The sequence below is a fragment of the Rissa tridactyla genome, chromosome 4 (genome assembly GCF_028500815.1).
Source record: "Rissa tridactyla isolate bRisTri1 chromosome 4, bRisTri1.patW.cur.20221130, whole genome shotgun sequence".
In the NCBI taxonomy this organism is placed as follows: domain Eukaryota; kingdom Metazoa; phylum Chordata; class Aves; order Charadriiformes; family Laridae; genus Rissa; species Rissa tridactyla.
Window position 1 is genome coordinate 71316315 of NC_071469.1, and position 12931 is coordinate 71329245.

Here is a 12931-nt window from a genome sequence, read left to right on the forward strand (position 1 = left end):
TGGGTGTTTGTGCGGGCGCTGCACCCTGCCGTTGGCTGCCCTGGGCTGCCCCCCATTGTCTCCAGCTCTGCTTTCTGCCAGCGCCAGGGGCACCACAGAATGGCTTGCCTGCCCCCCAAAGCTGTCCTGACCCATGTCTGCAGCTCGCGTGTGGTGTCCACGTCACACAGCTGATTTGGCGGTGGCAGCTCTCTCTTGTGGCACCCTGGGAATGGGGGCCAAGCAAACCCCGTTCCTCCCTTTGGGACTTCATCCCCAGGAAGACTCAGTGCAGACGTACTGTGTGCTGAAGAGCATCCTGCAGGGAGGTGACAGCCGTTTGCAGACCAACGCTGAGACCCACCTGACAGCAAAGGCACCTGGTGGCTGCAGAACAGCCCAGGTGAGCTGGTTCTCTTGGGGGCCACCACAGCAGCCTTCCTCTGTCCCTGGTTTTGGTGAGATGTGGAGCAGTGCAGAGATGTTTCTCAGGCATCCAGGCCTGAGGAGGGTTTCCCAGTGTCCCCGTTAGAGATCTTGCTCCCAGGAAGCACCTCCCCATAATGCCGAGGCCGTATCCACTCCCCTGGAGCTGGGTACAGCAGCCCTGAGGGGTCTCACAGGGAGGACAGGGTCATCTGACACAGAAATGATGAGCTGAAGCCCGGTGGCCATGGCTGGCCAGTTCAACGTCTCCGAGGGCCTCAGCCTTTCTCCCCAGGAGTGTTTAACCCAGGTATTACTGTTAGGTACAGGATCTGGGTGTGTTGGCCCTGGCTTCCTGGGTTATGTTATTTTTACGTTACCCTGTGTTCTGCATGGTCTTTTTTTGTGGAGAGTCCTCTTTTTCAGCTTGTTTACCATTTTAAGGTTTAGATGGGGGTCTTTGTTTTGTGTACAATGTTTTATCTGTTTGGGGTTTTTTTGCTGTTTTGGTGGATTGTATTGTGTTTTCTATCTTGAACCATCATTTCTGGTCCAATATGTCTCCTGCAGGTGGGGCAGTGCCACTTGTGGTGCAGTCCGACTCGTTTCTGACTTCTGGCCCGGAAGTAATGACTTTTACACATTTCCATGCTCTGCAGAGTATGATTACCTCAGTAAACTGCTGGTTTTATCCCCCTGGAAACTCTGGGGCCATCCTATCTATGGGCCAGGCTGGATCAAAAACCCAACAAACAACGTGAAAAAAAGGTTGAAAGGATTCTTGTATTCATTGGAAGATTGCAGAGTTTAGTGGAGATTTCTTCCCTTCCTTTTGGCTATGTAAGTTGTCCGGTTGGAAGAATGCCTCTAATCTAACACAGTATATGTCAGTGATCTTGCTCCAATTTTTTTAATGTCACTCTTAACTTTACTTCGAGAGAGCTTTAAACCGGAATCAGTGCTTGGATGGGGATACCAACAGGATTGCCGTAGGTAAGCCGAGGGTTGTCAGGCATCGTGGGAGGGTGGCAGTGCTGGTGGGAATATTTACGCTGTTCCTGGGAGCATGGACGGCTCAGGAGCGTATCTGAAATGCTTGTACACCAATGCACGCAGTATGAGAAACAAGCAGGGTGAACTGGAAGCATTTGTCGGCTCCCAGAGCTATGATATCATTTGTATTAGTGAGACTTGGTGGAATGAGTTCTACAGCTGGAGGGCTACAGGCTGTTCAGGAGGGCTAGACAGGGCAGGCGAGGTGGAGGTGTTTCGCTGTACATAAGGGAGAGGTTTGATTGTACAGCCCTTACAGTTAGTGGTGATGTAGTTGAGAGCCTCTGGGTAAGGATTAGAGGAATGGAAAACAAAGGGGATGTTGTAATGGGTGTCTACTACTGATCACCCAGCCAGGATGTAAGCACTGATGAGTTATTCTATTGGCAATTAGGAGAAATTTCTGGATCGGTAGCCCTTGTCCTTATGGGAGATTTCAACTTTCCAGATATCAACTGGGAATATCATACTGCTGTGACAATCAAGTCTTGGAAGTTCTTGAAGTTTGTAGGAAATAACCTTCTTGTCATGGGTGCTCAGTGAGCCAACTAGGAAAGATGCCCTCCTAGACTTGCTGGTTGTAAATGGACAAGGACTCATGGGGGATGTGATGGTAGGTTGCTGCCTTGGCCACAGTGATCACGAAATGGTTGAATTTAAAATTTTCAGTGTAATAAGACTGGACTTCAGGAAAGCAAACTTTAAGCTATTCAGGGAGCTGGAAATCTGCTTCTGAGGGCTTAGGAGTCCATGAGTGCTGGTCAGTCTTTGAGAACTACCTTTTAGAAGCACAGGAACAGGCAATTCCACTGTGCCGTAAGTCAAGCAATTGGGGCAAAAGACCAGCTTGGCTGAACAGAGAACTCATGGAGCTCAAGAAGAAAAGGAAATTTTCTGTTCTCTGTAAGCAAGGTCAGGATTTGCAGGAAGATTACCGAGCTCGAGCTGTGGTTCATATATGCAGGGAGAAGACATGAAAAGCCAAAGCTCAGTTAGAGTTGAAACTGGCCAGTTTTGTTTCAGATAACAAGGAGGTCTTTCTTAAGTATGTTAATAGCAAGAGGAGGTCTAAAGAAAACATTGGACTGATACTTGTTGAAGATGGTCTATCAGGGATGAAGAAAAAGCAGAGGCATTCAATGCGTTTTTTGCTTCAGCCTTTAATAGTACTTGATAGACCTTGGGCTGCCCAGTCCTCTGAGTTGGAGGGCCACGAGTTGTGGGAACAGTGACTTTCCATTTGTGGATGCTGAAATTGTCAGGGATCAGCTGTATCAGATTAATGTTCACAAGTCCATGGGGCCTGATGGGATTCATCCCAAGAGCACTGAAGGAGCTAGCGGATGTCATGGCAGGACCCCTCTCAATCATCTACCAAAGGTCTTGGGAGTCTGGGGAGGTCCCCGCTGACTGGAAGCTAGCCACTGTTATTTCAGTCTGCAAAAAGGGCATGAGAGAAGACCCAGAGAACTACATACCTGTGAGTCTAACCTCAGTCCCTGGAAAAATTATGGAGAAGATTATACTGGATGCTACTGAAAGGCATTTAAAGAATAATGCAATCATCCGGCACAGTCAACAAGGGTTCACAAAGAGAGTGCTGCCTAACTAATTTGATATCCTTCTATGATAAGGTCACCCACCTCATGGATGAAGGGAAGGCAGTGGATGTAGTTTTTCTGGATTTTAGTAAGGCTTTTGATACTGTTCGTCACAGCATCCTTCTGGACAAGTTGTCCAACTGTGGGATGAGTGGGTTCACGGTGTGCTGGGTGAAGAACTGTCTGGGTAGCAGAGCTCAAAGTGTTGTAGTCAATGGGACTACATCTGGCTGGTGTCCAGTCACCAGCGGTGTTCCTCAGGGTTCAATTCTAGAACCAGTGCTGTTCAATGAACTGGATGCAGGAGTTGAATGCACCGTTAGCAAGTTTGCTGATGATACCAAACTGGGAGGTGCTGTTGACTCTCTTGAGGGACAAAGATGCCTTGCAGAGGGATCCAGATAGATTGTAGCATTGGGCAATGATTGATGGGATGAAATTTAACAAGTTGAAATGCCGGATTTTGCACCTAGGGTGGAATAACACCAGGCACAAGTATAAATAGGGAGAGCAGCCCTGCAGAAAGGGATCTGGGGTGCTGGTTGACAGGAGGCTCAATAGGAGTCAGCAGTGTGCCCTAGCAGCCAAGAGGGCAAACCACATCGTGGGGTGCATCAAACAGAGTCGAACCAGCTGGTCAATAGAGGGGATTGTCCCGCTGTATTCAGCGTCGGTGTGGCCTCACCTGGAGCACTGTGTGAAGCTCTGGGCCCCCCATTTAAGAAGGCTGGGAAGGTCCTTGAGTATGTCCAGAGGAGGGCAACAAAGCAGGTGATACAGCTGGAAGGCATGTCCTCTGAGGAGCGGCTGAGGAGTCTGGGTTTGTCTAGTTTAGACAGAAGGAGGCTGAGGGGTGACCTCATCATTCTCTGCTGCTTCCTAAGGAGGGGACATGGAGAGGGAGATGCCAAGCTCTTCTCCCTGGGATCCAGTGATAGGACACATGGGAATGGTTCAGAGCTGCACCAGGAGAGGTTCAGACGGGACATCAGGAAGCATTTCTTTACCGAAAGGGTGGTCAAACACTGGAACAGGCTTCCGGAAGAGGTCAATACCCCAAGCCTGTCAGTGTTGAAAAGGCATCTGGACAATGCCCTTAATAACACACTTTATCTTGGTCAGCCCTGAAGCTGTCAGGCAGTTGGACCAGGTGGTCATTGTAGGTTCCTTCCATCTGAAATAGTCTATTCTATTCTATTCTACTTGTCTTGCTCTAGTTTGAATATAATGTTGGCTATTTAGGTAGCTATTTTTTATTCTTAGGTAGTTTTGAACTTTTAAACTACTTAAAGGCTACTAGGCTTCTTTAAACCCTCCTAATTGTAGACTGTTTGAGCATGCCGGATATTGGTGCTCGTACAGCGTAACTGGGACTACTGTCTGTAAAACAAGGTTTAGATCAATGGTGTTTTAATACTTGCCCTGAAAGATGATCAAAATGTAAAACTGGCTAACAGTTTTCCTGAACTAAACGTCACATTTATATGTCTAGAACTTGTTTGGAACGTTGAAGAGGATTTCAGGGCTGTTCCAGACATCCAGGATTCCAGCAAAGGACATAGAGTTGTCTAATAGCAATCCTTTGCCCACTGGAAACGGGTATATGCCAGGTGCCTACGATGCAGAATAGAGGGGAGGGGGGTCCATTTTTGAAGTGAATTAAAATTAGTTCCAGAGTTAAAAGTAGTAGTTAACATATTCAGAAAACAATTGGAGTGTCATTCATTCACTATCCAGAAAGGCTTTGATCTTCTGACACATTGAAAATAATTGCAGTTTGCTGCACAGACGTTACTGGGTTTCAGCTAAAGGCAGAGTTGTCACGTTTGCACTCCTCTGACATGTCTCTGTGGCACTGTTTTTCTTGTTACTTTTTCTGCTTGTAGTTAACTGTGGGTTGCTTTTTTTTAATGCATGCAAAGTTCTGGTACTCATTTGAAAACTTCAGATATTTACTTTGGTAAAATGCAATGTTTTCTCGTAGGTTGGGTGCCTGTGGAGAAAAATAGTAAGCAATATGACTGGCACGCATCTGTAAATGATGAAGCTAAAATAGCATAGGTGCTGAAATAACGCTGGTGTTAAAACACCGTCAGTCCGGTGCCATTAGCGGAAATTTCAGAACAAACACTGGAGCTTATTGGGACTAATATTAATGCAAATCCATATGGTATGTTTGTGTGGTCTGTTCTTAAATACTTTTTGATTTAGTGATATTTTTGAGTGAAGACTATGCATTTTCTTTGTATAAGTTTAAAAAAAAAGTTCTAAGCTAGTAATGTGACCTTTTTAGAAGGGAGAGAAAGAATGCTCACCCAAAAATACTCACTTCAGAAAGCTGAGTTGTCGTGAATCTACTTATGTCTATTAAATGTCTTTCCACCTGCATATTCTTTGGGAGTTACTATAAAAATGCTTTACTTTAGGCTTTCAAAAAATATTCTGACTGGAAAAGTTATTTTAATTATTACTATTAAAATATTAAAATATTTTTTAAGATTGTTGGTGCCTTTTCTTGACCTTTTTTTACTTGCTGTTGGGAGACTGTTTATTCTGTTAAAGTAGAAAATTTTATTCAGCCTTATTTTTTTAATCCCTAAAGTTAGTCATAAATTGCAAGTTTTAAATTACGAAATACTATGATTTATTTCTTTTAAGGAAACATAATTTAAACTAAAGTTTGGTCGTGGCTTCTCCCTTTAAAAGCCTTATAAGAAAAAACCAATTAGGTATGAGCACAAGTGAGTTCTAACTTCTGAGCTGTGCTGGGATAACTTGCAAGGATGGAAAGGAAAAATAGTAGTATTTGGTCTAAACATTTTCTCAGAATGTGAAGGAATGGCAACAAAAAATTCTAATAGCTGTATTCTTAGGTGAAGAATCAGTGAAGATGAAAAGTCAGTGAAGAGGCGATGCATTTGTTAACAGCCTGGCTTAAGTATTAATCCATATTCATAAGAAAATAGGCCAGATTTTCAGGAACTAATATGTTTGTGCTATTGATTGTGATCTGAAGCGTGAAGAATGGTTACTGAGGAGGTGACCGCGAGGACAAAGCAGACAACTGTACAAATCTCTGTGTCATGTTTATTTTATATAAATAAAAAGTTACATGAAGAGGAGACAGCTACATTTAATACTTAAAAGTATATTTAACTGTTCCCTTAAAGGCAGGACAACGTTGTAGTGCCTAATAGAAGGCCACCTTTACAGACTGCTTTTAAGATAGCCATAACAACAAACGTGAGAAAAATCTTAAGTTATCACATGTAACTAGCAGGAAGATTTATTTTTTTTTCTTTTAACATAGGGTTAGGAAGCAAGAAGCAACCTGTACATCTTCCTGTACCCCATGGAGCATTTGAAGAAAAGAGTCCGCTTACTTTGAAACAAAATACCATACTGTCTTGGTTTGAAGGCTGCAGTGAGAGCAGTTGAAGGAATTGTGTGGCACTGCCATGATGGGTGTTTAATCAAGGTAAATATGTAGATGGACGCGTGGAAAGCACTCTAGTAATTCATCATGTGTGAAGTAGGGTGAGGTATTCACTTTTTCTCTTGTTTTCCAAATTCTTTAGTAGTAAATGTTCTCCTAGCAAATCAGGTGACAGCAGAATTAGTCAAGCCAGTGAATCACTACAATGACAACCTATTACACTTTTTCATGATCTACATTATGCTAATAACTTAAAGTAGCTGAGAACATAAAATAATATTTTCTTGACTCTCTGTATACCTTTAAAAAATTCCTTTTTTAAAAAAAATCATTTATCGTAGTGTTGGCTTATAGAATAAGTATTGTTAATAAGAATGCGATTTTTGATTAATTAGCAAGTTTATATTATATCTGAAACTGTGATGACACCTTGTTTCTGGTTTGCCTTTTGGGCTTCATTGTTACTCATGTTATTCAGACAACTGATTAATGGTTATAAGCACCCTAATGCAGAGGGTCCTAGAGTTAAAGCACACACATCCCCACCCCCCAAAGTTGGGAACTATTGGGCTACTATATCAAAATCTCTAAACTGATATTATTTCTTTTTATTTTAGCTCCATCGCCATCGTCTTGGTTTACGCTGGCCACTTGCAGAGATGTACCTGAATTCTCAGCCTGTTGTAACTTCTTTTATTAGAACTAAATATGACTGTGACTTTGAACCGAAGAATTTGTTTCACCATTTTTCAAACTTGGATGGTCAAAGATTTGACAGACTCAAAGACATCAAGTTTGATGCTTGAAGTGATTTTTCTCTTGTAAGTTGTGTCCTCGCACTTGTGTCTACCACAGAACTCTTTACAAATAATCTTATAGCTTAGGCAGCAGCCTAGGTACTGTATGATTTTTTTTTCCTAAATGACTGATTTTATATAATGAGAGATCTGACATCCAGAGCAGAGCTCTAGCTTTCAGCAGATTCCTTAAAATTCCTTAACTCTTGAACTAATTTCTAGGAACTGTTATAATTAAGTGTAGAAAGTATGTTGTCTAACACTGGCTGGTCCTAATAGCTTATCTAATTAATGCAATCAACTTTAAAAGTTCCATAGGTTGCACTTCTATAAATATGATTATTATGACACTGTTACATGTAGGATTCAGATTTAGGATCTAGTTGTTTCTTGACAATAAAGGACGTATTTCAGGTGGGACCAGAATTGGTCCTGAGATTTGATACTTTTTCTAAAAGTTGTAACAGTTTCTTTGGGGGAAAAACTTTTCACTGCATTATTTAGCTGGTAAGCTGCAGCATTACCCTATTACTTGAAAACCTAATTAAGCCATATTCTACAGGTACTTCAACTATTTTGGGACAAAAACAGTAAATAATAGAAAGTACACTAGTTCTGTTTTGGAGATCCTTAGTAATTAGAGAGAGACATGACTCGGCTTAGTAATACCCATTTTCAGGCTTCATTTCAATTAGGACACTTCATCAAGGGCATATTAAGTAAGACGACACATAAATAATAAAGGTGAGAATGCATGATCGTATGAGTTAGCTTTATTTTATCTGTGCTATAAAAGTATACATCCAGCTATATAAAATTTTACAAAATAAAAAAATCATTTATCTGCAAAAATACCATTAGTTTGGCTGAAATACTATAACTTTATTTTCATTTCTTTGTTCTTGGATTTTCTAAAATTGAGGTAAAAATAACCATGGATGTAAGAACAGACATCCAGCACGCTGACCCTGAGTCCATAATTAAGAAGTACGATAGCACGAGATAGCAAGAACAAATTACATGTTCTTATTGATCTGGAACTTTGTATACTTAGCACATTTTAGGAGTTTCTCAACTCTTAGGATAAGTCGAAGGTTTCAACTTCACCTGACACCCGCGTATTACCTTAATTATTGTTCTGAACTAAGATATAATATTGCAAAGGAGTTGAGAGAGGTAAAACTCAAATAGTATATTATATACACAAAATGGTGTATATAAATACTGACCATAATCTGTTGACTAGTCCAGTTCTGCTCTTTTAGGTATGTGCTGAACTCTTGCAACTTTAATAGACTTGTATCATTCCAAGATAAAGACAGAAAAATAAATCGGTATTATGTAACTGCCCCAGAATTTATTTTTGTATCGGTACTGACGATACTAAACACTAGCCCAATCAACACAAATGTTGCCTGGACTATCCACTTGAACACCAAACCCTTCAGAAAGCTGCTTTAATCTCTCTTCTAAGATAGTATTTTTTTTTCACTTCTTCATTGTAATTATATTTCAGATCCTCAATTTCTTCAAAAAGTTTTGAAGAAAAAAGTCAAAGTTTTCTAGTTCCCAGCCTTTTTGTTTCTTCCTAGTAAAAAGAATGAAGGAGTACCGCCTTTATCCAGAACTTAGGAAATACACACCAACAACAGCCTTTTTTGCATTTTTCTTAAGAGGCTAAATGATGAGAGAATAAGCATGTTCTCTAGAGACACAAAAATTTAAAAATTTACCCATGAACAGCAGATTCACTAACAACAAAATAAATTTCATGAACATAATGCCTAGAAATTTACTTTGTCATTAAATATTAGTTTAGACATTAAACAGCTTGCTCTAGCTAACCGTAATTGTTCTCATTATCTTGCCTAGGATGATTCATGCAACTCAACTTTAATTGCTGTTTTTCCAACTCCGAGGCTTTCAGCTGTGTCCGGAGGTCAGTTACTTCTGTCATCAACTTGCCATTTTTATCCTTTCAGTATGTCCTGCAAAAATGATGATAATTTGTTATGAAATTTAAGGTAATGAAAATCAACGACGTGAATAATCTTGTTACAGCAAATCTGCATTCCTGAAAGCTAAAACAGTTCAAGTGTCTAAACCCAATTGGGATCAACAACCAGCAAAAGTTCAAGTCATCTGGGCTTTTCTTTAGTTCTTCTGCAAATTAGGTGGTGGTGTCTAGTTCCTGTGATTGAATGCAGTACACCGATGGCCAGTCTGAGAAATACAACAGGTACAGTTTCTCTGAATTAGATGCAGGAAATTTGGATATAACATAATATAAGGATCTTGTTCATTATATGAATAATTTCAAGAGGGTTAGTTTCTGGTTTTTTCCTCAGTCACACAGCAGTGTGCTGCTCTGTAGTGCTCTGATTTTCCCATGGGACTGATGCTTGCTAAGTCTTAAATCATTCACAGAGCTGGTACTTCAGGAAAGTGTTTGAGAAGCACAATCTTAACAGAAAAATTAAGAAAGTTTTACTCTTGAAAATAGTATCAATGGATAATGCTGTTCACATGGAGTTCTCTTTGATACAGGATTTAAAAGTGGATTAAAGTAATACTAAGGATGTAACCAAGTACTAGGTAATCACAAAGAAAAAATCCCAAATGTTTATCTACTGACAGTTTCCACAAAGCTAATTATCTACAGCCTTTGTAAAGTTAGTACAGATCATTGCTACATGTTTCATGAAGGATGAAGAAAAAAGTATTCAAAAGTTAGATCTACAAAGAAAGTTAGACACATAGCTACATTAGCATAATTTATACATATGCTTAGGGAATTGATATGCGTAAATCGTTGAAGTGCTTTAAAAATACTACTGACATGCTTATTTACATACCTAGGTGTCCAAGTTCCTTTTTAAGCATAGTATGAAAAGCCTTTGATTTTGCAATGAAAACCCAAGTGAGTGTATGTTGACTAGAAATGACCTGCAGTCGTAACTTAGAATAGGTCCCTCACCAGAGAGGGACCTCTAGACCTCCTTCTAGAGGGTTACCCTCTAGAAGTGCCTCTCAGTAGAAGATGCAGGAGCCAAAAATTAGTGTTTGAAGTACAAGACTATACGCAGTTTCTGAAAGCAGTGACAATTTATGAACTCTCATAAGGCTACTGTTAGTGATGGGCTTTTCTTCTATTACTGCCTAAAATGGTAAGGATTTGTTTTTCTCCCCCAGTCGATCTCTGTTTCTCTGAAACGTAGTTAACCTTGACCAAATCCCTTCTTCAGTGTTTGAGACATGAAAAAAACTGGAAAGTGTGTTGCTCCAGAGTAATATCACATAACAAAAGGATTTTATTTCTGTGTTAATTTTGCTGCTGGTATACACTTCATGTTAGTAATGCTGACTTTAGAAAAGGGAAAACAAGCAAAAATTAACAAAATAATTGTTCTATAGGATTCAAGTCAAAGTTCTATTTATTGAACGCATTTATTTGCTTACGTCATATATATGACTTCCTATATTGAAATTTGCGTATTTGAGCCAGGGAACTACAGGCCGGTCAGCCTCACCTCCATCCCTGGAAAGATGATGGATCAGCTCATTCTGGGCGTCATCTCAAGGCACGTGGAGGAAAAGAAGGCTATCAGAAGTACTCGACATGGATTCACCAAGGGGAAATCATGTCTGACTAATCTGATAGCCTTCTATGATGGCATGACTGGATGGATAGATGAGGGGACGGCGGTAGATGTGGTCTACCTTGACTTAAGCAAGGCGTTCGACACGGTCTCCCACAGCATCCTCATAGGGAAGCTTAGGAGGAGTGGGCTTGATGAATGGACAGTAAGGTGGATAGATAACTGGTTGAAAGACAGAGCTCAGAGGGTGGTGATTAGGGGCACAGAGTCTACCTGGAGGTCAGTGACAAGTGGTGTTCCCCAGGGGTCAGTACTGGGTCCAGTCCTCTTCAATATATTCATCAATGACCTGGATGAGGGGACAGAGTGCACCCTCAGCAAGTTTGCTGATGACACAAAGCTGGGGGGGGGTGGCTGACACACCGTAAGGCTGCGCTGCCGTACAGAGAGATGCGGACAGGTTGGAGAGTTGGGTGGAGAGAAACTTTATGAAATTCAACAAGGGCAAGTGGAGGGTGCTGCACCTGGGGAGGAATAACCCCATGCACCAGGACAGGCTGGAGGCTGACCTGCTGGAGAGCAGCTCTGTGGAAAGAGGCCTGGGAGTCCTGGTGGACAACAGGATGACCATGAGCCAGCAATGTGCCCTTGTGGCCAAGAAGGCCGATGGCATCCTGGGGGGCATCAAGAAGAGTGTGGCCAGCAGGTGGAGGGAGGTCATCCTCCCCCTCTGCTCTGCCTTGGGGAGGCCGCATCTGGAGCACTGTGTCCAGTTCTGGTCTCCCCGGTTCAAGAAGGACAGGGAACTGCTGGAGAGGGGACAGCAAAGGGCTACCAAGATGATTAGGGGACACAAACACCCCTCTTCTGAAGAAAGGCTGAGGGATTTGGGTCTTTTCAGTCTGGAAAAAAGACGGCTGAGGGGGGATCTTATCAACGCTTATAAACACTTAAAGGGTGGGTGTCAGGAGGATGGGGCCAGGCTCTTTTCAGTGGTGCCCGGGGACAGGACAAGGGGTAACGGGCACAAACTTGAGCATGGGAAGTTCCACCTAAACACGAGGAGGAACTTCTTTCCTGTGAGGGTGGCAGAGCCCTGGCACAGGCTGCCCAGAGAGGTGGTGAAGTCTCCGTCTCTGGAGACATTGCAAACCCGCCTGGATGCCTTCCTGTGCAACCTGGTCTAGGTGACCCTGCTCTGGCAGTGGGGTTGGACTGGGTGATCTCCAGAGGTCCCTTCTAACCCTATGATTCTATGATTCTATGATTCTATGATACATTATGCTGAGAACAGCCAGTACAAGATGTCTGGGGAAGAAAACCACGCATGTATTAATAAATGAGAAGATGGAAGCTAATCCAGGTGGATAGTCCTAGGGCTACATCTCTGGAGTAAAGGCCAAAATTTGATACCTCTTTTCAAAGGTTTTGAAATTCATCAAGTGAGTTTAAAATTCAACAGCTCTTCCATTTGTGAAGTAATACTTGTAAGGCTTGTTAGGGACTGCATGTAAGAGGCCGTATTGGAAATAGGCATGAAGATCCCCTTTAGCCTGGCAAAGTCAATCCCCCAAAAATGACCTGGAAGGAAGAGGGAAGTCCCTACAGCAAACTCACTCTCTGGAACAAGCTAGAAAGATTTTAAGACCATTTGAAGCATCTGTATGTACAGGCTTTCATGCGATAAATTAAACTGTAACAAGTGAGAGCTGTCAGCTCTGTCAAATTGTCTCTCAGCCAAATTTCACCTCTTAATGGTTCCCTCCAGCTGTACGGTTAACTTCTCATTTGGTATTTCCAAGTTATTCTTCACTGTTCCTAGGTGCTCTCCACTGTCAGCTTTCCACTGATTAATCAAAACAAAGGTTTACGGAATACTTAACCTCACGTGAAGCACAGGATTATCTAAAATTATGGTGAGATAGGGTCCATGCTGAATTAGATGAAAATGGTACATCCAAGATCACTAGTACCACAACTTCCAAATTCTGTCGTGGGCGGCTCCTTGGATGTCTGCTCTCCCCATATAATTAAAAATTC

At 41.8% G+C, this 12931-nt stretch overlaps 1 pseudogene; it reads left to right on the plus strand.

Annotated features, from left to right (window-relative positions):
- The first annotated feature begins 652 nt into the window (after positions 1 to 652).
- On the plus strand, positions 653 to 7301 carry LOC128908656 (uncharacterized protein C12orf29 homolog; annotated as a pseudogene).
- The last annotated feature ends 5630 nt before the right edge of the window (positions 7302 to 12931 follow it).